The following is a 23438-nucleotide window of genomic DNA, read 5'->3' on the forward strand; positions in this document are numbered from 1 at the left end:
CTGAGAAGCACCACTAAATTATTTTCTGTGGAAATCAGCATGGAACATTCATTTGGAAGCTGGAACATTCGACAGATTTGTGTTCTAAGATATGATGTTATTCAGCCCATTGAGAGTCATATGACAGTATCATTTCACTCCGCAATACATTAGAAGAGCTTCAAAGGGCATCAAACAAAATCTGATTTCCTCTGAATCAGGTGGATTTGTCCTTGCATTTCATGATGTTGATAGCTGCATTATCTGCAACAGGGGATTAAAAGATATATGGCACTTGGAGGAGAAAGGGCAATCGTGCTTTTATACCGTAAAAAGTATATCACGTTTCTAAAGCCTTTCATCCTAACAGGATGTTGCTCTTTCTGGCCAGTGAGATTGCTGCTTTGCAAAGTTCAATCTCTAAAAGCCATGACACATTTAAAGCTTGACCACTTAAGCTTGTCTTTGTCTAAGTAGTCAAACCATGAGAAATCCCTCTCTCTGTTTGCTCATCTATACAGCATGACACATTTAAATCTCTAGACACTTTCCTTTTTCTAAATGGACAGACATTTCCCTCTCTCACACACGTTCTTTATTGCCTTTTCCATTTTGTTCCTTTATTCCTCTGTTTAATAGCTTTATTAAACCAAAGATCAATAAGTTAATTTCATTGGCATACACAGCTTGAGGTGTTAATGGGCTGGTCAGAGTGATCAACACGACAGCTGTTTCGCTGAGTGCAGATCTCCCCTCTTAAACCTCACTGCGGATTCCCATGAAGCTCAGCAGTTATGCAGATCCTTCATTTATGATTGCGCTCATATGGAGCACATACCTGCAATTATGCAGAGCAAATATGGTGTTTAAAAAGATTAGGGGCTTAATTTGATTCACAGACCTGATTATGGGAAATATGCAGGCATATAGGGAAGAGAATATATATTCCAGCAGGTGTTGTTATACAATGTTATAACCACATCAGTTTCTCAAATGATCTTCACATTTTAAAATTAACTTAAATGTAGTACTATAAAGAACATTCTTTCGTTACTTTCTTTTCAGTGAGTGGTGTTTGCTCATGCAAATGCTGATGCTCTACTGATTGCTCACTTGCTCAAAAAATGTATGATATTCCCATTAAAATCTATCATCTAATGATTAATTCTATATAAGAACTCTTTGATAATCAAAATGATGTTTAAACAAACAAATGCACAATATTATTGGCATGGAATCAGAATCACTGATATCAGCATATGAATTAATTATGTGCAGATTTGTAAAAGTATGCGGATACGCTTAGCTGATACAATAGTGTTAATTACGCAACTCACTTTTTTAAAGAAATGCTAAAGGAGCCATTGGGCTCTATTTGGACGATCCATGCACAAAGTCCAAAATGCAGGGTGCAAACGCATTAAGGGCATGTCAGAATCCACTTTTGCTATTTTAAGGATGGAAAAATCCACTTTGCGCCACGACGCATGGTCTAACAGGGTTGAGCTTATTCTCTTAATAAGTTATAGGTGTGTTTTGAGAATAAACCAATCAGAGTCTCATCTCCCATTCTCTTTAAGAGCCAGTTGCGCCACGCCATAGCGCATTTGCTATTTACATGGCGGACTTTGTAAGTGGAAAAACTGAACCGTTCACTAGAGAGAAAACAGTTAAACAGAGCATCTACAGCCCGAGAATGAGAGATGAGCCTCCTCATTGTTTACTTTCACTTTCACTCTCGTGGATACGGAAACGTGTTGTATGCACAGATATCCATTAGCCTATACATAATTAATTTAGTTTGTTAAGCGCAAATATTTGTTTCAAAACTATTTCTAAATTCATTTCTAATTTCCAGCAAATTAATAAATGAACAACAATATCGTAAGTGTGGAAACTGAGTTATATCCAAATACACATGCAATACCCCATATGGTCTAAAACCTGACAGGTGGACAAATCTTAGCTTGTTTTTAATAAAACAAATATAAATATGCATATAATGAATAATACTGCTAATAATGATAACATTATACAAAGGCAAATTGTTATGAATAAACTGAAAAAGCCCCCCGAGATGAAGAAGGCATGAAAGTAGGGTTTTTATATTTATGTAGGCTATAAAATAATATTTTTGTAAGATTTTAATCCTTTAATTTTTTTTCATTTGTAAAGATTTTGGCGTATTGCTGTACACCCTGTGTGTATTAAGCAATGTGTAAGCAAGTCAAATAGGTGCAGAAAGAACACAAAGTGTCTAATTTCATTTCATTCAAAACTCTAGCTAGGCAGGTGAAACCTCAGGATCTATCAAAGACATTAAAACAAGATCTTCAACTAAAAGTAATCACGCCCGTTTTCTACGACTCCACCTAGCCACTCCCCACCCTTTAAAACACATATTAGACAGGACAACTCTGTCTCAATTAGACCTGATTACAGAATCACGTTAGACCTGTTACAGACCTATTTATTTTTATTCTTATTCTTTTTTTTTTTTTTAACAGCAATGGTCATTTGTAAAATGTAAAATGTTGCTCCGGGTCTGTTTCATTGCACATTTCAGATGTCAAATCCTCTAGAGGGCACTGTCTACATTTCTGTGAATCTGTAATAAGTTACTTAAGAGATATTTATGATGTACATTTCAGATACAAGTCCTTGGACACGTCCACGTGAAGGCTGGCTTGTTGTACAAATCACCTATAAAACCAATGACCATAAACATTCCTTAAACCCAAACAATTGTTTTTTCCAAAGCAAACATAAAAAAAGAAGTACCATAATTTTACCTTGCTTTTATCTCTTTTTTTATGTCTTTTTGTGTTACACCAGACTTAAAGCCAAGCGCTTTGCATCTCAAGTACAACACTCCATAAAGTGCAGACTGACCATGCCAGAAAAGTTGTTCATATGGAAATAGATGAGTGAGGCAAATGTATTCCATTACAAATCACAGACGTTTTATTGTAAGGCGTTTTGTGGTATGTATTTGGTTTTGCACAAAGAACTGTACATACAGTAGATAATCTTTTATGTTGTTAAGTAGGCATGGGGCGATAACCGTTTTCAAGGCATACCGCGGTTTTAAAATCGCCAATTTTTTTCTGTAATACCGTTCCTAAGGTATGTGTAAGATTTTTTTATTTACGTTTTTTTGTTTTTTGTTTTTTAGGACAACAGTATCTTCAGCAAAAAAATATATCCAAAGATGCCGTTTAAATGATAAAGAAATCTGTGTTTTTGAAACAAACGAAAACAACAGGAGTCAACGATTCATTGTAATTATTTAGCCTGACAGGTTTACTTTTCCAAAATATTTTAAATGTTTATCAAAAGAATATATTTTAGAGCAGTAATCACAATAGCGTTATACCGTGAAACCAGCCTGATCTCACAAGAAAACGTAAGTATTTTACGTTTTGTCAATTTAGTTGCTAATTCGTACAAATTCATACGAGTTCAGTCGTACGAAATTGTACAATTTTAAAAAGGAGGCATGGCACCTAACCCTACCCCTAAACCCAACCGTCATTGGGGGATGAGCAAATCGTACTAAATTTGTACGAATTAGCCACTAAGTCCCAAAGTTACGAATTGCCGTGAGATTGTGTTGGTGAAACCGTGATATTTTTTCCAAGGTTATCATTCCGTCAGAATCTTACACCGACCCATGCCTATTGTTAAGTACTTTTTGTGGTTTCACAATAAAAAATGTGTATTTCCAACGAGCCTATGTTGGAAAAATTTATATTTCTTTAGCTGAATGGTCAGAGGACATGTAGCACACTTGTTTTGCCTTCTTTGCAAGATTGTCTTTTTATTCTACTATAATCTAATAAACCCCTAACAAGGGTGGTGACATGACAATGTCTAAAAGTGACCAATAAAATATAGTGAAACCAAACACTCTTAAGAATTTAAATTCTTTAAGTTTTGTCTTTAAAACAACTTTAAAGATATTAAAAAAAAAAACATGTTTATATGAGAGTACAAAATATTGTTTAATTTAAAGCAATCAGAAAAATGCTTACTTTAATGAATCTTGTTTGGAGGTCTCTCGACCAAAAAACTGCAAGTCTGAATGATTACAAAAGTATCACACTTTTAAATTATTATATGAACCATTTATGGTTTTTAAAAAAGGAAGAAAACAACATGCATATTCACTGCTGTGTGGATGCTGAGAAGAACAGGCCATATATTCAGCAATAAAAAGAATGACAGAATGTTTACCTTGTAGTCATAACCCCATCAACTGTATTTGTAATTTCCATTATTTCAGCAAGGGGGAAACAAGATAATGAGAGTTTGCAAACCAATTTACATGGGCTGCTGCCCTGAGGTCATGGAGCAGTAATCTGATTTTACACCAGTATTCTGTAGGTGTATGTCTATGATAACTACATCAACTAGACCTGTGTTTGGTGGGCGACCAATTGTCTGTGGTTCTGGATTTAAATCTGTTTGCTTAGATCACCACTTAAAAGCAGATCCAATCACGCTTTAATCCACTACTGTTCATGTTCAGAGATGATGTACCGCTCACTCCTCCTGTCACTGTCAATAGGATCAGTAAGTCCTTTAAAGCACTGTGGGCTTTTGCTGTAATTCTTGTTAAATCTCGGGCTACCTTCCCCTTCAGTCTATCTGTCTTAGGAGAGAAGAATAGACTGAAGAAATATTCAACAGGAATTTTTCTGTATTTAATTTTAAGTAGACATTAAGTGTTGCTGAAGGTGGCATCAGATGAAATTTTCACTTTTTTAGATTTTTTTTGTTAGGTTTCTGCTGTGCCTGCCAGCTCAGGAAAAAAAACTTGCTTGTGTGAGCAAAACATTTTCCAACAGATCAATATGAAACTAGACTTGCATCATAATTGCATTTATAGGATGAAGCTGTACCTACAATTTAGTTACAAGTATTTTTTCATACAAGTATTTTTTCATAACATGCAAATATAATAACATGTTATTTGGTTATAGTTTGTTTCATTTGGTTATTGTTATCAAACACTAGCTTCAATTCACTTATGTGCAGTTACTTTTCATATATATAGAAGCTTGTTTGAATACATGTTGCATTGTTTATGGTGGGCTGCAATGTCAAGTAATGAAAAATTCTACGCAATAATTCTTCACGGCAAATCCTGATATCAAATTCTGTCATTATATTGTGGAAACAGCTCCTGAAGAATGGATCCTCATTTGTAATCCTGCAGTTTGAGATAGGGGCGGGGTTAGAAGCAACTCATTAGCATTTAAAGACATACGAAGTGAAGCGGCTTACTAGGGTTGGGTACAGAAACCTGGTGCCAATATGTAGTGGTGGAAAGAGTACTGAAAAATCATACTTAAGTAACAGTACCATTTCTTGCATAAAAATGTAGTGCAAGTACAATTATCTGTTGTAAATATTACTCAAAGTATGAGTAAAAAGTAGACCTTTCAAAAGTACTCAAGAGTAGTGATTATACACTGTAAAAAGCTGCATTTACTTGTAATTTGTGGATGTGTGTAAACGTAATATTCTGTAGTGCATTTATTTATTGCTCAGCATGCACACAATGCCATAAGACGTTAATATTAGGTTAGATTTAGGTTATGATGTCAGGTGACCAAGATTTATTGTCTAGCCAGCGTCTAAAGATAATGTTATTTTGAAGTGTAATAACGACGTCAAATGACATTGATATTTGGTTGATTTTAGCTTGTGTTAGAAAGTGACCAAAATCCAACATCAAGCCAACATCTTAAACCAACGTCATATTGATGTCAAATACTGACATTTATTCGTCAGGTATGGAAATCAAAATCCAACGTCTGATAGGCATCATAGTAGTAATGTCCACACAATGTCATGCTGTAACATCATTAGACGTTGTTATTTGGTTGATTTTATGTTGGACATTTTCTGATCCCCATAGACAATAAAAAGTAAAGTATTGACTGCAGGTTGAAGAAAAGTAGGAGCAAAAGTTCCAATACTGCACTAAAAATTTACTTATTGAAAAATAAAAGTGCACATTTTTGAAAAATGACTTAGTGAATTTCAATTCCTAAGAAAACTACTCAATAACAGTAGTTTAAGTATCTGTAATGTGTTACCTTACACCACTGCCAATATGGCACTGGTACCTATGTAACCAGTATGCACTGGACTGAATCAGCATATGAATTTTAGTGCCTAATTCCGGTGCTGTGACAAGGACGTAAGCATCATCAAGGGGTGTATCAAAGGCACACATAGGTACACATTGCGTCACACCATCTCTAAACATCTTTGAGGGTTACGGACACTGTCGTTGATGTAAGGAGTTTGTTCTTTGTGCTTAGAAATTTACAGAAAGCCAAGCGAGCAGTATGGTGCATCCGGCGAACGACTCCCATCACATTTATCAACGCATTCATCAAATTTGCTAAAGACTAAAAAAAAACTAAGTGTTCTAAAATATGGCTATAGTTTACAAGCAAGAATTCTGACACAGCAACGTACAGCAGATGCTTTACAAAAACACATCAAACTTAATAAAACATTAGAGGGCACATTAAGTCTTTGACAGCTTGTGACATCATCTGGCACTTTTAGTGACTACGTTTACATGGACATCCGTAATCTACTTATCTGCCTTAATCTGAATAATATAATATGAGTTACTTTTTGACTGTTCCTTTTTATAATCCCGTTTTACATGTTATTGCACATAATTCAATGTCAATTCAATTTCAATGTCATTGTGTCACCACACTGTAATTATTTCCTCTGGAGTTTCATGCAATTTGGGGTGTTGCATTTTTAATTTGTTGACTTTAACTGCAGTTTGGCACTTTCACTTTAATTCAGGAACATGCATGCCCCCATGACAAATGAAATATTGTATGCAAATATGAAGGACTAGTGTAAAAGTGTAGTTTTAATGGAATTTATTTTGAATGAAGAGAAAAATCTTCTGCATTTCCTGATGCAGGTGTCTGTGGTCCATCACTGGCTCGGTAGGTGCAAAGAATAGTGTCAAACAGCCGCGTGTGTGTATGGATATCCTGTCACCAAATGCAGCGAAAATCCTGACGATAATAGTTGTTTACGTGTTTACATGTCCGTAATGCACTTCAATAATTCCACTAAAATTGGCATGCTTCATATCTTAAATCAATTTCTGTTTAGTTCATTTATGACTTTAGTCAGATTAGGGTCATCAAAAAAAAAAACATTTCCATGGTAGACTCTTAATCAGAGTATTGTCCTAATCATATTAAAATATTGGTATTGGTGTCTATGCAAGCGTACTCAGCGAAAACTCAAGCTTCAACCCTACACTGTAAAACCCATAAAGTTAAGGTAGCTCAAACCATTTGAGGAAACCGATTGCAACAAAGCATTTAAGTTAAAAAAAATAATCCTAATTAGTACTGTAAACAATCTATATGAGCAAATAAAGCAATTCGAGCACAGTAAAACCCAATAAATGAAGAGAACTCAAACCAACTGAGTACTGTAAAACCCAATAAGTTTAGGCAACTCAAACCATTTGAGGAAACTGATTGCTACAAAGCATTTGAGTAAAAAAAAAAAAGAATCTATACAAGTACTCTAAACTTACTCCATTTAAGTTGAAGTAATGAGGTATTTAATTAACTCATTACCTTCAACACTGAGTTCAAAACTCTTCAAATGAGTGGAATTAACTTTCAGTAAATTGAGTTACCTACACTCATTTCACTTGATAAAGTTGACTGTTGGGTTTTACAGTGTAGAAAGAGTTCATTGATTTTGATGACTAATTTAATGACTACGCTAATGTAATGTTAATTGCATAATGCAAAAAAATGATCAAAAGAAATATATTAACGCAATTAAAATATATTAAATATGAATTGACGTATACTTTAAACTTTAATTCATTCATTTATTTTCTTTAGGCTTAGTCCCTTTATTAATCTGGGGTCGCCACAGCCAACCGAGAACTGAACCAGCATATGTTTTCACGCAGCGGATGCCCTTCAAGCTGCAACCCATCTCTGGTAAACATCCATACACTCTCATTCACACTCATACACTACGGACGATTTAGCCTACCCAATTCACCCGTACCGCATGTCTTTGGACTGTGGGGGAAACCGGAGCACCTGGAGGAAACCGACAAGAACGCAGGGAGAACATGCAAACTCAACACAGAAACGCCAACTGACCCAGCCGAAGCTCGAACCAGCGACCTTATTGCTGTTAGGCGACAACACTACCTACTGCACCACTGCGTCGCCCTTAAACTTTAATTATATTGTTTAATTAAAATGATTAAAATTTTTTTTGTCAAATCAAAAGGTTTTCCACCATAATTTTGTGGCTCAAACGCATCAGTTCAGTCACCGTTTTGGTATGGGTACTGTTTTAAAAGTATCGATTTAGCACCAGTATCGAAATAACCCCAAACGATACCCAACCCTATTACTGACAGAAGTGAGAAACTGAAAAACGTTATAGACTTTCCAATAAGACCCTAAAGAAGACTTCAACTTGTGTGAAATGAACATCTGATGTCATCTATGACAAGTCAAAGCAATTCAACAAGTCAGCTGATAAGTTTATATATATATATATATATATATATATATATATATATATATATATATATATATACATATATATATATATATATATATATATATATATATATATATATATATATATATATGTATATATATATATATATATATATATGTATATATATATATATATATATATATATATATATATATATATATATATATATATATATATTTATTTATTTATTTTTTTTTTTTCATAATCAGTTGCAATAAGCAACAACTGGTAGTTCTGCACACACCAATAATTTTCTGAACCAAAATCCTTCTAAACACTCCATATACACAAATTTGTATTGACGAAACACTGCATTGATGAGAAACATTGAGCAGTATGGTAAGTCTCCAAGTTCCACAAAAAAAAAAGTTTGTGTTCAACTTGTCAGGAAGTTGCAAGTGCAAGAAAGTATTCAAAGTCATCTACACTGTGTTGACTTTGTCTGTGACTGTGTTGCATCACATCTGAACAGGAAACAACATAAAGGGGCATTACAAAAGTGCCCGAATGCATTGATTTTCAATGAGGAGTGGTGATTTTAGTCGAGTGACAGCAACCTAGGGGGACTTCCTGTTGTGCTACTGTGCACCACAGAACTCAAAAAGCATGGTAAATCAACATCAGAAATAGTCTCCTACCTAAATGACAATTATTTCATCATTTCCTCAACCAAACGACATTCCTAACTACTATGGTTTCAATTATTTTCAAAACAAATTAAGATTGTTTTAATATATATATTCCATTGCATCTTTCTCACTGTCATGAAATCACAAGTATGACAAATGGTGAGTTTCTTTAAAGTATATTTGACCTTCGTGATTCAAGCAACATGTGATGTTTAGTTTTTAAAAAAAAAGAGTATGAATTAACTACAAAAAGGAAGTGTTGAATAACTAAAACTTTAGGTACTTAACTGTTGCAGTTTTCCTTCAGTAATGGAGGGGAAAAAGCCCCAAATCAGATTTTGAAATAAAAAAAAACTTGAAATGTAAACACTACACAGTTGAGTACATACTGTAGTGCTTTATAACAGTATGCAGTGCACATGGCAAACAATTGGCGATTTTATTATTTCTTTTTATATTAGTTTTTTATGCATACAAGTAAACAAATTGACTAGAACTTAAAACTACTTTGCCACAAAAAAAGTTTTAAAAACTTCAGCATGCTAGGAGATGTGAAGATTCATACTGTTGGGGCAGTAACACTTTTTCGGTTTAAATATTACTGTCATCCCTTTAACATCTATAGAAATATTCCATTCCATAAAATATTTTCATAGTAGAAAAGTTTATTTAGCCACTATATAAAAACAGAGATTTTTATTATTATTATTATTAACATATTTTAATTGCTACTTTTTTATTTATTTATTTATTTAATGGTGGGGGAAATTTAATGAATATTTATATATTTTTAATTAATTATTTATATACCGCGTTTCTTGACACTCAAACATTTTTTGGGGGGGATCTCCTCCACCAGTGTGCAGCATCCACCTGGATGACACGATGGCAGCCATATTACACCAGACACACCAGCTGATTGGTGGAGAGGAGACTTATCCAATTATGAAATGGGGATGGTTAGGATGCCATGATGGATAGAGGCCAGTGGGCAAATTTGGCCAGGATGCTGGGGTTAACCCTTACTCTTTTTTTTCGTAGGACCACAGAAAGTCAGGACTTCGGTTTAACGTCTCATCTGAAAGACGATGCTCACTGAGCAGTATAGAGTCCCCATCAATATACTGGGGTGTTAAGACCCACACAGTTGAGCGCCCCCCTGCTGGTCTCACTAACACCACTTCCGGCAGCAACCTAGCTTTCCCACGTGGTCTCCCATTCCAGGTACTGACTGGGCGCAGCCCTGTTTAGCTTCAGTGGGTGACCATGTGAGAGTTGCAGAGAGCTAGCTGCTGGCGTGTGGCTGTTTAAATGGCAGTCTAACCATATACTACCCGAGTAGTTTGTAGCAACCCATTACAAACTAATAGGTATTTTCCATTCAACCATTAGGTAATTTTAGATTTAAAAGTGGATAAAAGATGCTGCGAGGTACAAACAGAGCCATTAGGATGAAAGTTCATTGCTGACAGTTGCCTCAAACAGCAGAGTAACCAAACCAGACAGTATTTGTAATGAAGAATGGTTTTGACATGCTCAACCTGTCTATGAACACATGAAACATGAATTTAGCTTCAAAATAATAAAAGTTGTGCTCATTGGTTAAAGTTACTATAAGAATCAAACCTTTGTTTTCCACAGTAATAATCCAATATTATGGAATTATTTTATTTTGTCGTCCAACTGTGTTTCTAGAAAGACTTCTGTTTTTAAAATCTTGAATCTTCTCTGAGCAAATTACAGTTGCAACACTCATCAGACACTCCTATATAAATTCTCCTTCAGTGAAGGGTTTCCTGTGCTGTGCGATTAGCTGAGCTACCTCATAACTAGGCAGCGTAGAATTTTCTTGCACTTTATTGAGCTGATAGGGCAGCTGCTAATTGTTTTATTTTTTGCTGAAGGCCTGATGTTTTGTTTCATAATGTCTTTAATATTATATTCCTTCATTACTTCAAGCGATTCCTGGCAAATTAAACAGACACATATTACGCTGACTTCTGTCAAGAAATATTCTTTGCCCCAACGTGATTGAAATTTCCTGCACTCACTGTTGATTTTCCTTTTTCTTGGTTGCGTCATGGCTCGCCAAAACTTGATTATCAATTTTGTTTCCTTCAGTTTGGTCGGTTCGTTTTACTTCATAACAGGAACTGCTGCCTAATTGAAGGCATGTTATAGCGACACGCGATGGTTATTTATTGAATTACGTTCCTCTTTGTATAGCGGGCCAGATTCTATTGATATTAATAAAAAGCCTCACGGGCCGCCACAAAACGAATTGCGGGCTGCAGATGGCCCGCGGTCCGCAGTTTGGACACCCCTGCGTTATAAAATAGTTTGATAAAAAGCAGAAAATGTTCATGGACCAATGACACAACCACACTGAAATGGTCTATAAAATAAAGAATATTATTGGTACTGTTGGGGTGGCACAGTGGCTCAATAGTTAGCACTGTCGCCTCACCGCAAGAAGGCTGCTGGTTCGAGTCCCAGCTGGGTCAGCTGGCATTTCTACGTGTTTGCATGTTCTCCCCGATGCTGGCGTGGGTTTCCTCTGGGTGCTCCAGTTTCCCCCACAGTCCAAAGACATGCGCTATAGGTGAGTTGAATAAACTAAATTGGCCGTACTGTGTGAAAGAGTGAATGGGTGTTTCCCTGTACTGGGTTGAGGCTGAAAAGGCATCCGCTGTGTAAAACATTTGCCAAAATAATTGATGGTTCACTCTGCTGTGGCGACCCCTGATAATCAGGAACTAAGCCAAAGGAAAATTAATGAATTATTACTGTGACTATTATTAAAATGTTCAAATGTGTACTTTTATTTAAGGCAGACTTTTCTTAAATTGCTGGTGGGGGAATTTTCAATGGCCAGCAAAAACATATGTCCTACGTCAGAGTAGTTTGTAGCAACCCAGCTAATTTCTACTTTCCATTCACCCATTTTAGATTTAAGTGAATCAAATATGAGTCAGCCAGTCTGAATGTATGGTGAGGTACATACAGAGTCATGAGGATGAAAGTGCATTGCTGACAGCTGCCTCAAACAGCGGAGTCACACAACCAGACAGTATTCGTAATGAAGACATGGTTTTGACATGCTCAGTCTGTTCACGGACACATGACACACTAACATGGGAGCTGGAAAATAAGAAGTGAGAGGAGATCAGGTTTGGATATTATAAGGACCCGGGAACCAAGGTCTTCAGGTTGTCACAGTGAATGATGCTGAGACCTGGAGAATCTGACGTCCCTTTACAAACTTTCAGCACAGAGGCTTAATGCGTTTGGACAGTCACAGATGTGTCCTTGGTCACTGGAGATTCAGTGACTTTCCTCTCGCCCGGCGTTCACTTGGACAGTGTCCATCCAGTGAGACGTGAAGCATGTGGATGTCTCGACTCGGCTCCGATCAAATCCTCAAGACCGCTCTCTCCTTATATCTCACCAGACGGCAGTTTGGCAACAAACCCTATTACCTTCTGCTTGTTTATTCCTCAGGTGATTTATCAAAGCCTCCTCAGTCTGTTGGCACAGCAGAATTAGCAGCAGTTAAATTAGCATAGGACTCAGTCAGTCATGTAAGTGTGAGGTGGAGCAGCGGCGCACCGTAGGACATTCAAAAGTCGACATATTTCAGATGCTTACTGGAGCTGTATGTGTTATGTTCATTTAGCATATTAATTATTCATCAAAGTATAATCATAAAAAGAAAGAACTGAGGCGATTCCAACAAGAAGGTCCATCAAGATGAGAGGTCATTTTTATTCAGTAATATGAAAAATGTGCATTATTTCAATGATTTTCATCATAAATAAAACATTAATTCCACAGGAACACACCAAACTGTGATTAAGCATTCATTTTAGAAGAAGTATTTGGTAGTACATGACTGTACTGTCACTTTTGAGCAAAGAAACCTGAAAAATGTACTTCCTGAGAAAAAGCATAGCCGTTTTGAATGCTCAATCTTTATATTCAGCACCAAATCACTATGTCAAATGAAGGATCACATTGCAAAGAAAACTGCAATACTGGAATGTTGACTGAACAAAAATATGAAAATGAACCAATGTTCAATACCCAGCTCGGGTATCCAAAATGCTGTTTATTTAAGTGTAAATAACTTTTGTACAGTAGAATAAAAACCAAAGTGATGCATATGTGCATATGTACCGGATGCGCAGAGTTTAACTGGTTGTATCAGTTGATAATAACATCATGTTAAGTAAATGAATACGCATTTATTTCAAATGTAATGTTTGAGTTGAATTTTGAAATGGGATCAATTTGATGTTTAATTGTTTTCTATTGAAAAGGTGACCTTAGTTCAATGAACAAAGTATCTTTGACTTGTGTGTGTTATATCCAAGCATTTGAAAAAGAGTTAAAAGTTTTGCAAAAATGTGCAATTTTGGTAAAGGTTGTGAGTTTTGAAAATTGACACCAGAGTTCTGAAATTTGTGGCAAAACGATTGTTAAAAAAATAACTGTATTAGACTACAATATACATTTAGATATCAAAGTAATAAAAACCTTAAATTGATTTGATTGCCCTTTTTGTTTATTATTATTATTATTATTATTATTATTGTTATTATTATTATTATTATTATTATTATTATATTGATCAAAAGTTAAATACGGAGTACCACAAGGCTCTGTTGTAAACGTTACTTGTTTTGATTACTATTATAAATCCAATGTGAATCGGCAAAATCTTTGATTGCGATGTGAATACCCTAACACCACCACCAATAAGAAAAAAATTATAAAAAAATAAAAACTATAAGGAGTCATATTAGTTTCATTAATGATTCTTTGGTTATCAATTGGTTTGGTCATTTCTTGGTAACATATGCTGTTAAAATGCAGGGTTCCACACAACTCGTTCATTTTACAGCCTAACTTTAAGTGGATTGAACATTAAACAATGAAGTTGTTCCAAAAATACCTCAAGAATCATGTTGTTTCCGCTTATTTTAAGTAGCTTGAACAGTTATTAAAAAAAATAATTTGAGTGTACAGTACCATGTTTGTTCATGGGCATACCTGGCACGTGCTAGAAGTAACAAAACACACATTCACTCATAATGGTTGAAAGAGGAGAGAAGAGTTTAGTTGCCATCATTTTTGTTGAACGCAACAGGCATCCCACTGCTACACTTGCATCCCAAAGCCTGCATGCATGTAAGCTCATTGACGTTCTCATCCTGTCAGTTTACATAAGTCAGATTAAAAAGGGTGTACACATCTCCATCTAAGGAAACAGAAGCCAATGTCATATTTCATGTCTTTTTAAATATAAAAAGTTTAATATTTATTACAACTTGGACTCATCTTAGTTTGCCTTAGGTTGAATAAAGCATGTGAAACAAATACCATTCTCCACTTCTCAAGTGACTTCAGGTGGATTGTGGAAGGCAGAACAAATACAGTACAACAGGTCAATCGGCATCTCACTTTGTTGATTTTAAAATGTTATAATTTGTGAGCCCTAGCTCACATCTTACAAATCTGTGGCCAGCAGTTATGCATTTCTACCAGATAAATGGTTAAATCAACAGATAACAGCTTGGACTGGTCTGATGCAAAACCAATAACATCCATTAAGGGCAATTTAAGTGAGGAATTTAATGAGAAAAGATAGCTAGAGATGCACATTGGTGAAGACTGGGCAAGAAAGCTCCCAGTGGAAGTTAAAGCACGGCTGAAGTATTGCTCTCTAAAGACTGAACTTTTCCTCTCAGAGCTCCCCTATATAGCCTATATGATTTTTCACTAATAATCATGTACAGAAATAAAGTATATGAACCATTACTGCTTAGATATTCAAACTTCAATTACAAAGCCTGTTGACCAATCACCATGACCAGCAGTCGAGTTCAAAGCGGTTGGAATATTCTCACTGGCAATTTTGCTACAAATAATGTTCAAAACGTATAACATTAAAGTGTAACAGCACCTCCCATCATTTCAATTTGAACTTTATCAGCTATAAAGGAATGTACTCTTTAAAGGGTTGGAAATCACTGCAGATTCCCTGTAAACTCAATTGAGCTGTTTATTTCTCAAGACACCTAAGGTAAGACCACCGCTGGGCTGTAGAATGAGATATAGTCCATTTCAATGTGGTGATGTCATTGGCCCATGAACATTTCCTGCTTGTTATCAAACTACTTCAGAACTGTAACAAGAGGCAATTCAATCATAACTTAAATGTTAAAACAGCTATCATAACATTATCAATATTTGGCTCTTTTTGGATGCTCGGAAGCTGTAGAAATTAAATAAGTAAAACAGGGAATATGTTGGGACCATTGTTTTTGTTTACATCCCTCAAAATGGTCTACACCACTGATCTACATAGAGAACTGGATTGCTCAGGACATCATAAAAAGCGAAGCCACCGCGCCGCCATATTGGTAAGCCCTACTATGCTCAGGCGTTCTATGGAATTAACAGGAAATCGTATGATTTTAAAGAGAAAACATCACCTAACAAGACACTCGCTTGGATTTGAAACCTCCATGTGTACTGTTCTGTGCACACAAAAGTCCTAAATATGAAATGGCTTATTTGGGATTGTGAAGTTTTTGCTATCAATAAATAAGCTTGGTATTGAGATTTTTTTTACCTAGTATTTTTACTTAGTATTGAGATCTTTTTACCTAGCAGAATGAAAATAACGTGTTCTTGGTTATTGTAATGTGTTCTTGGCAGTAACGAAATATTTTATTTGAGATGCCCCTTTGAACGGAAGTAGCTGTTGTCAGAGGTTAAAATCATCAATGGAAGAGAACGCCGGTTATACAGTAATTTTTGTTATTTACTGATCATTCACTCATAATACATGACTACATTTGATTCGATCGCATATCTCACTGAATATAAAGGTCTTGTGTATGCATAATTTAAAAAAAACTATTAGAAATATAAAAAAGAGACGTCGATCTGTAACTATAGGTTATTTATAACTATAACCCATCTATAACTGTCAGGCGGTTTTGCTATTGGAGTACATTATATATTAAAGTATATTATGATCCAGTTTTTCAGCTGTTAACACTCACTCTAAAGGAAAATTTGTACATAAATGACAAAATAAGCTTGAAGCTACCTAAACAGATTTGCCACATCCTTTACTAAACTTTGTGTCATCCTTGTAACTGCACAGTGGGTCATTTTTGAAGTGGAGCAACTAATCCTCGTAGCTTAGATATTGAAGCTCTCTGTCGGTAGGGCACAGTAAGATGGCGGATCGAACACTTCTGGTGGCTTCACTGCCTCTCGGCAGCTTAGAATGCAATGAACAATCCAGTCAATCTATAGAGATCACTGGTCTATACAAGTAAGAAATAGGTTTTATTTTTTTCATACTTGTGTATGTGAGTGACTGAAAAACCTTAAAATCTTAAGCAAAGCATTTTAGATTTATTAGTAGGGGTGTGACGAGATCTCGTGTTATGAAATATTACATGATTTTATTTTAAGTTCAATTTCTGAAAAGGAGTGAGATTTCTGATGTGAAATTGTACAGGGGAGAAGCAGTCAGTAGAGTTTATAGCAAAATAAGTTTGCAGTGTTGCCTTTTACTTAATAGAATTCATTAAGACAAAAGTAAAATTACACGTTGATTTAAAAAGCACCTAAACTGTTTTGCTGTTTATACTAGAATAAAAATATATTTTTCATTGATATATTAGTAAATATTTTGTTAATATTCACAATTATAACAAAACTCATTTCATTCATATATTAGCTAAATAATTGTGTTTACCAGTGCTTAATTTGGAAATTACGAGTCCCGAGAACAGATCAGGATAACGGATCCAGCATGTTACCAGAGGAGGGAGAGGTGTCGCAGACTAAAGTGAAGAGCGGTGGGGGGAAGGGGTGTCGCAGACGAAAGTGAAGGGCGGGGAGGGGGTGCATGTGAGGAGGCGGATCGGTAAAATGAGGTCCTAGATCAGATTTCAGAGGTGCCGGATACGGCTCGTTCCGGTACAAATTAAGCCTTGGTGTTTACATGTCTTTACTGCATATAATTCAATAAAATAGAAGTAAAATAACATCCATAATAAATGGAAAAATGCCTAAATATTTAGCTTTTTGTGATTTATTTTCTTCAATTGAAAACTTTCCATTCATATATTCATTACTGAGGATTTCTTAAAATTGTGTAAAAATCTTGTCTTATTCTCGTAAACCCAATCTCGTTACTTGTGGAAGCGTCTCATCACACCCCTATTTAATAGTGAGAAATAGTGATTTTTTTAAACAACAAAACTAATGTCTTATGTGTTCTAAATAACAAATATTCATGTAGTGTCCACTGAGAGCCATTATATGTTCATGTATATTCAAAACAAAACAAGTTTTTGCATTGTAGTCATTGTATATTAAAGAGACCCTGTCCTTGAGGGCTCCTTGAGTAATGAACCGACGTGTGCAGGTTGGCCGATGTGGATCCTTTAAGGCAGGTGCCAACATAATTTCGTCAAACACCCTTATATCACACTGTAAATTTTGCTCAACTACCTCTATGCCATGATTATCTATTATGCATTTTGCATTTCTGAACAGTTCTCTCTCTCTCTCTCCTCTCTCTCTCTCTCTCTCTCTCTCTCTCTCTCTCTCTCTCTCTTTCTTTCTTTCTCTGTTTTTTATGCATTTCGCTTCTTCAGCATGTAAATGGGGTCTGTGTTTTTTATACCTGTGGGAGATCTTCATACAGGGGCCAATTTATTGATGTCAGAAGGTCTGGGTTTGCGTTTCTCAGAAATTCATCAGTTTTATTCTGTGTGCACTTTCTGGTCCAGCGTATACGTGCTCAAAGCATGGAAACATATTTAGGCATAAATATTGCATATGTTCCATAGAAGAACTCTGTACTTTGCAATATCTCAACTTGTGCATCAAATAGCAAAATAAGGAACATACTGTAAACAAAAATTGAGAGAGAGAGAGAGAAAAGCACCATCGAAATCAGAATTCACAAAGAGTGTCTTATAAAACAGCAAGATTAAAATTCCTGTGTATTGGGTTTATTTTTTTATTATTATTCTTTAATTGACAATTTAACAACAAAAAAATTGTATTACAAAAAGATAGAAAAAAAGATATAAAAAAAAGATTACAACTAGGCAACACAGCACTAAGTGAATGGAAACATCCAGCTGAGGTTTAAATCTGAAAGTGCACCGTGTTTAAAACTATTGATTCTTAAAGGAAATAGTCAACTCCGATTCGAATAAATAAATCCTGTTGAGTTCAAATCTTTTGCTTGAATGCGTTGACGTCGAGACGGTACATCACCAAATATGCAGTGCCGGATCCGGTAAAACGTGAACGTGCCTTTCCCTTCAGACACTAGCAGAGCGTGGGGGCTCACGGGACTGATCATGACACGTAGATGACATCGGCTGTTTGCTATTAAAGGAAGGAGCAGCAAAGACCATTATGTATGGGACTATGTCAGTAACTGTTACAGTTCATATGGACCAGTTTCTTCTTCCTCCAGATCATAACATGTAAGTGTAATTAAAATTGTTGCTTCATTTTCTGTAGTTTGCAAAATATGTATTTAATTGTGTGTTGTAACTTGTTTAATTCCTCCATATGCACTGTAAAAAATCTTATGTGCTATTTACAAAAAAAAATTGTGGTAACACTATTGCACGTATTATTTTTAAGTAAATTTCAAGACTTGATTTTTTTAGCAAAAACCACTTGAATGAATCATGTGAAAATTACTAAATGTTTTGAGTGATAAATGAAGATTTTAATATTATTAGCGGAATGTGCTTTTATATTTTAAGCAAATCCACCACCATTTACTCATATTTATTTTTTTTAACAAAAACCACTTGAAAGAATCATGTGAAAATTACTAGTTTTTTTAAGTGATAGATGATGATTTTAATATTATTAGTGGAATGTGCTTTTATAATATATGCAAATAAACCACCATTTACTCAAATTAATTAATTAAAATTACTCATTCATAAAATGTAAAATATATAATGTATAATGAAATACATACACAATACATTTAGGCCAAATATCATTTTATTACATGTTACACTGATAACAAAATGGTGCAATATGTTAAACAAATCTATGTAAAATTTACAGCAATGTTAATCTCTGATAAAAATTCCTTTATCCATGTCATGGAAAAAACTGACCTGTCAACTTTCCTTTGTAGGAATAGTCGCATTTTAGACAATATTTGACAGAATTTGTGTATTGCAAACTTAATATTCGTTTCTTTGTAAGTGATTTTAATTTGTGGAATATTTGTATAAATCCAATTCAGCGATTCTAGATTTTCCAGGCTAGCCATGACTCACTTATCCTCCAAGACAATGCAGAAGTCCTCATGGTTGGTCATCCCTCTGACAGACAGCAATTCTCTGTGCATTCCCACACTGTAAAATAAACATTTACGTTTATTAGATTGAAATTATGCAGTTGTACATTTCAAATGTTTAAGGTTTACTAAAACACATTAAGGAAATATATTAATGAAATAAACCATTTCTTTTTATATCTGTGAACTGTAATTCTTCATAATGTTTGAGTAGATGTTGCTGACTGACACAAATACACAAGTATTTTGACTTATAATGGACAGGGTGTTTAATGTATACTAGTGTACAGACATTTATAAAAACATACCATGTTTATACAAGGAATAGTGCATTCAACAGTGTAATGCTTGAGCTTTATATTTTTTTTGTAAGCATGCAAAAATATAAAATGCAGTTTTCGGAAGATCATAAATATCTGAAACAGTTTGAGACACTTACATTGCACTCCTGGATGAGCTCTTCCTCTTATTCATACAGATAAACCAGCAACAGAGGATGACATCTCTCGATTTATCCCTGATTTAATGTGAGGTCTGATGCAAAAAAGTGTAGAAATTAGTAATAATAATAATAATAATAATAATAATAATAATAATAATACACAAATAACATTATTAAAAATACCTGATGTATGGCACCCATTCTCTTTATCAAAATCTGCCTCAATAAACTGCTCCTCTTTAGTGGGAAAACTCTGCAAACGTTTTCTTCATTAAACTGAAAAATGAAGCAAACAAATATTAGTATTTATGTTCAGTATTATATATAAACAGTTCATTACATTACATCAGCAATGCTGTAAAAGGATCCTTATGAAATGGAAAAGCACTAGCTGTACATAAACCCCATTGAATAGCTAGCTAAGTTAGCTTAGCTTAGATTTACCACTTAACAAGCTCACTGTTGTTCGTCTGCTTAACTGTTGCCTGATCGTTGCTGTTAAATATTACGATGCAAATAATTTGTTCAACTTCATTATATAATTCAGAATGAACATTGAAGCAAATCAATTTCAAATAGGAATGGGTGGTTAAAAATACCTGTGTATCCCTATATACATCATATGGCAAAAACTAAGCTCCTGAACAAGTTTGAACAGCATGTGTCTTTCCTGAAAGAGCTTAGGCTACTTAAGACAATAAAATGATAAACTGTAAATGATAAAATGCTTACCTCTTAACATGCTCGCTGTTGATCTGCTCCTTCAAAATGTCGTCTGATCACTGCCGTTGTTGAGATTCAAATGCAAACATCTCAATCAAATCCACATAATTGAGTGAATTTTCTTAAAATAAACGTGAAGCCATCTTTCCTCAATTTTATTAGCTTAATTGGTTTCTCAAATTAAGCTTAATAATTGCACTAGTTTGCTTAAAAAAATAAGTAAAATTAAAATCTTAGTTATATTAGCGAAATCTCCTTAATGTTTTATAATAAATCCAGAATATCAATTTTTTAAAGAAAATATGCTCATTGTTTTTAATGACCACATTAATTTTTTTAATGAAAATTACAAGCCTCAAGATTCATTTTTTACAGTGTGGCTTGTAATCATGTATCTATTATAGAGCAGAGCTTGTACTGTATCTCTCAGGTTAAATCTTTATGGGGTTATTCACATATTGCGCCCAAAACCATGTTGAAAATGTGACGTGTGCTTATTTCTTAACAGATTTAAATGTGTTTATGAACTCGCGATCCTCTGCCATTTGCCTTTGCTATGGCCACCATCAGCTGTTTCCTCACACGCGTGGGTGCGGTCAATTTACAAAATAGTTCAACATTTGCCACTGTGTGTATTAATACTGAATGTGTGTCGTTGTTATTACTTGGGGTTAGGGTTAAGAATAGAGTAATATGCATATGTTTAACTGCATTGCTTTATTGCATACCTGCATTGGGCTCTCACATACTCTGTGCTACTTCATAACCATAGTTTAAAACTGTGGTGGGCGTTTCTCTCTGTCTTGCGCTGAACCCAGTCGACCAATCATAACCGATTGGGTCAATGGACCAATCAGTGCAGATTAGCCTCATGCAAAGGAGAGCAAATGAATCGTTGAACAAATCATATGGGAGTCGTTGGGATAATTAGATAAAAATAAATGCATATTATAAGACAATGAACGTGTTTTTTTGACCTTGCATGCATATCATTCTGTTGTTGGAGACCCCCAAACCTTTTATAATACATAACAGGGGCTCTTTAAACACTGACAATGATAAGAAATGATTCTTGAGAAGCAAATTTGGCATAATGTGATTTCTGAAGGTTCATGTGGTAAACAACATCAGAATTCCATTGCCTTGTTAGGAAAATCAGGGTATTTGGAACACAAATGCATCCAGAACTACATTTGGTTCAGTTAAATTAGTTCAGCTCCTCCTGATGAGATTTGAGGTTGATGTCGTGCTCTTCTCCTCTATCCATAACCATCCATCAATGCATTTTTAAATAAACAGACAGTTGTCACCTGACTCAAGTCATTAGATATAATAAACTGAATACAGCTAGAAATAAACAAGTAGTCTCCTTTCACTTCAACAAAAAGCAGATTAGTTTTAATGTTTCAAACTGATCAAAATATTCTAATCTAGAGCATTTTAATTAGTTTTATTTAACCTATAAGCCACGAGCCACACTTTTTGAAGCATTAGTTTGAGGAATGAAATGTGTAGTTTTGATAGGATCACTTCATTAAATAGAAATAGACGGGAAGTGTGAAGCGTGAAAGCTGCAAAACTGCGAGTCAACGTGTGAAGCCGGAATAATGATTTATTTACACACCACTGAGATTTGAATGACAAGAACAGTCTGCCTGTTTGACAGAACCTAAAGTCTCAGAAATCAGTCAGTGGAGTTTATTCATTTCTGAAAACTGCGGCTTACCATATGCTCCATTTTGTCTTTGCAAATCAGATATCTGTTTTGAAAGAGACTTGAATTGTTATGATAAATGTGCCGTCAAAACCGTCGAGACTATAGACAAAATTAAACAACAACATTTATAGTTGGGAATACTTAGTGTCATTTAATTAAAATGCATTAATAGCCAGCAGGCACTTAATTGTTTAATTGTAAGTCATAAACTTCATAGTGAAATTATCGTGATAATGACGAGCAGTAGTTAAAGAGTTTTAAAAGAGGATCAGACAAACACAACTTGATGTAACAGGTTTTAAGATGCTTAAAGTTTAGAAAACGATTTGAACTATTCCAGCTGGTCACAAATAGCTTTGCTTAAATTGAGGCATTTTTCACAGCACGGGTCCCATGATGTGTTCTTAACACCTTTGAGGAATCTCTTTCGCAAACTGTGGTTATTTTTTCAAAAATATTACAGCCTTATTATACCACCAGATACATGAGAAGACCATGATGCCCAAAGGAAAAGTGTTTACCAGTGCTGGAAGAATCTCTCTGCACTTTGACTTGACTAATTTTATTTTCTGTGCCAGGATCCTCTCTGTACTCCCAGAGGAACATTTGATTGCATTGAGGTTTCTTTTTTTTCTTTCTCTCCCTCTTTCTGTATTTTCTTTTCTTTCTATTAGCCGCTTCAGTCCCAACACCTACATTACCAGATGAAGAAGATGAAACCAGGGTGGACATTTCAGCAAGAGAAAGGGAAATTCCAAAATGCTTCTTCATCTGGTAATGTAGGTGTTGGAGCTGACGCAGCTAATATTAATTTACATGAATATTACCAGGACAAGGAATTATGACAAGGAACATGGTTGCCTTCTAACTACCGAGAGAGGCTTTCCATGCCTTTTTACAGCTCTCTTTCTTCATTTATTCATATATTTATTAAGTGTTAAATTTTTTCCTCTGTCATTTTATTTTATTATA

The 23438-nt window shown here is 34.9% G+C and overlaps 1 long non-coding RNA gene across 1 annotated transcript; it reads right to left on the minus strand.

Moving 5' to 3' along the window:
- Positions 1-19362: 19362 nt before the first annotated feature.
- Positions 19363-20907, minus strand: LOC130228620 (uncharacterized). The gene is made up of 4 exons (XR_008837792.1): positions 20759-20907; positions 20210-20302; positions 20024-20118; positions 19363-19642 (listed from the first exon to the last, which is right to left on the minus strand). It is a non-coding gene; the product is annotated as an uncharacterized LOC130228620 (long non-coding RNA).
- Positions 20908-23438: the final 2531 nt, after the last annotated feature.

This window comes from Danio aesculapii, chromosome 5, assembly GCF_903798145.1.
Source record: "Danio aesculapii chromosome 5, fDanAes4.1, whole genome shotgun sequence".
Taxonomy (NCBI): Eukaryota; Metazoa; Chordata; class Actinopteri; order Cypriniformes; family Danionidae; genus Danio; species Danio aesculapii.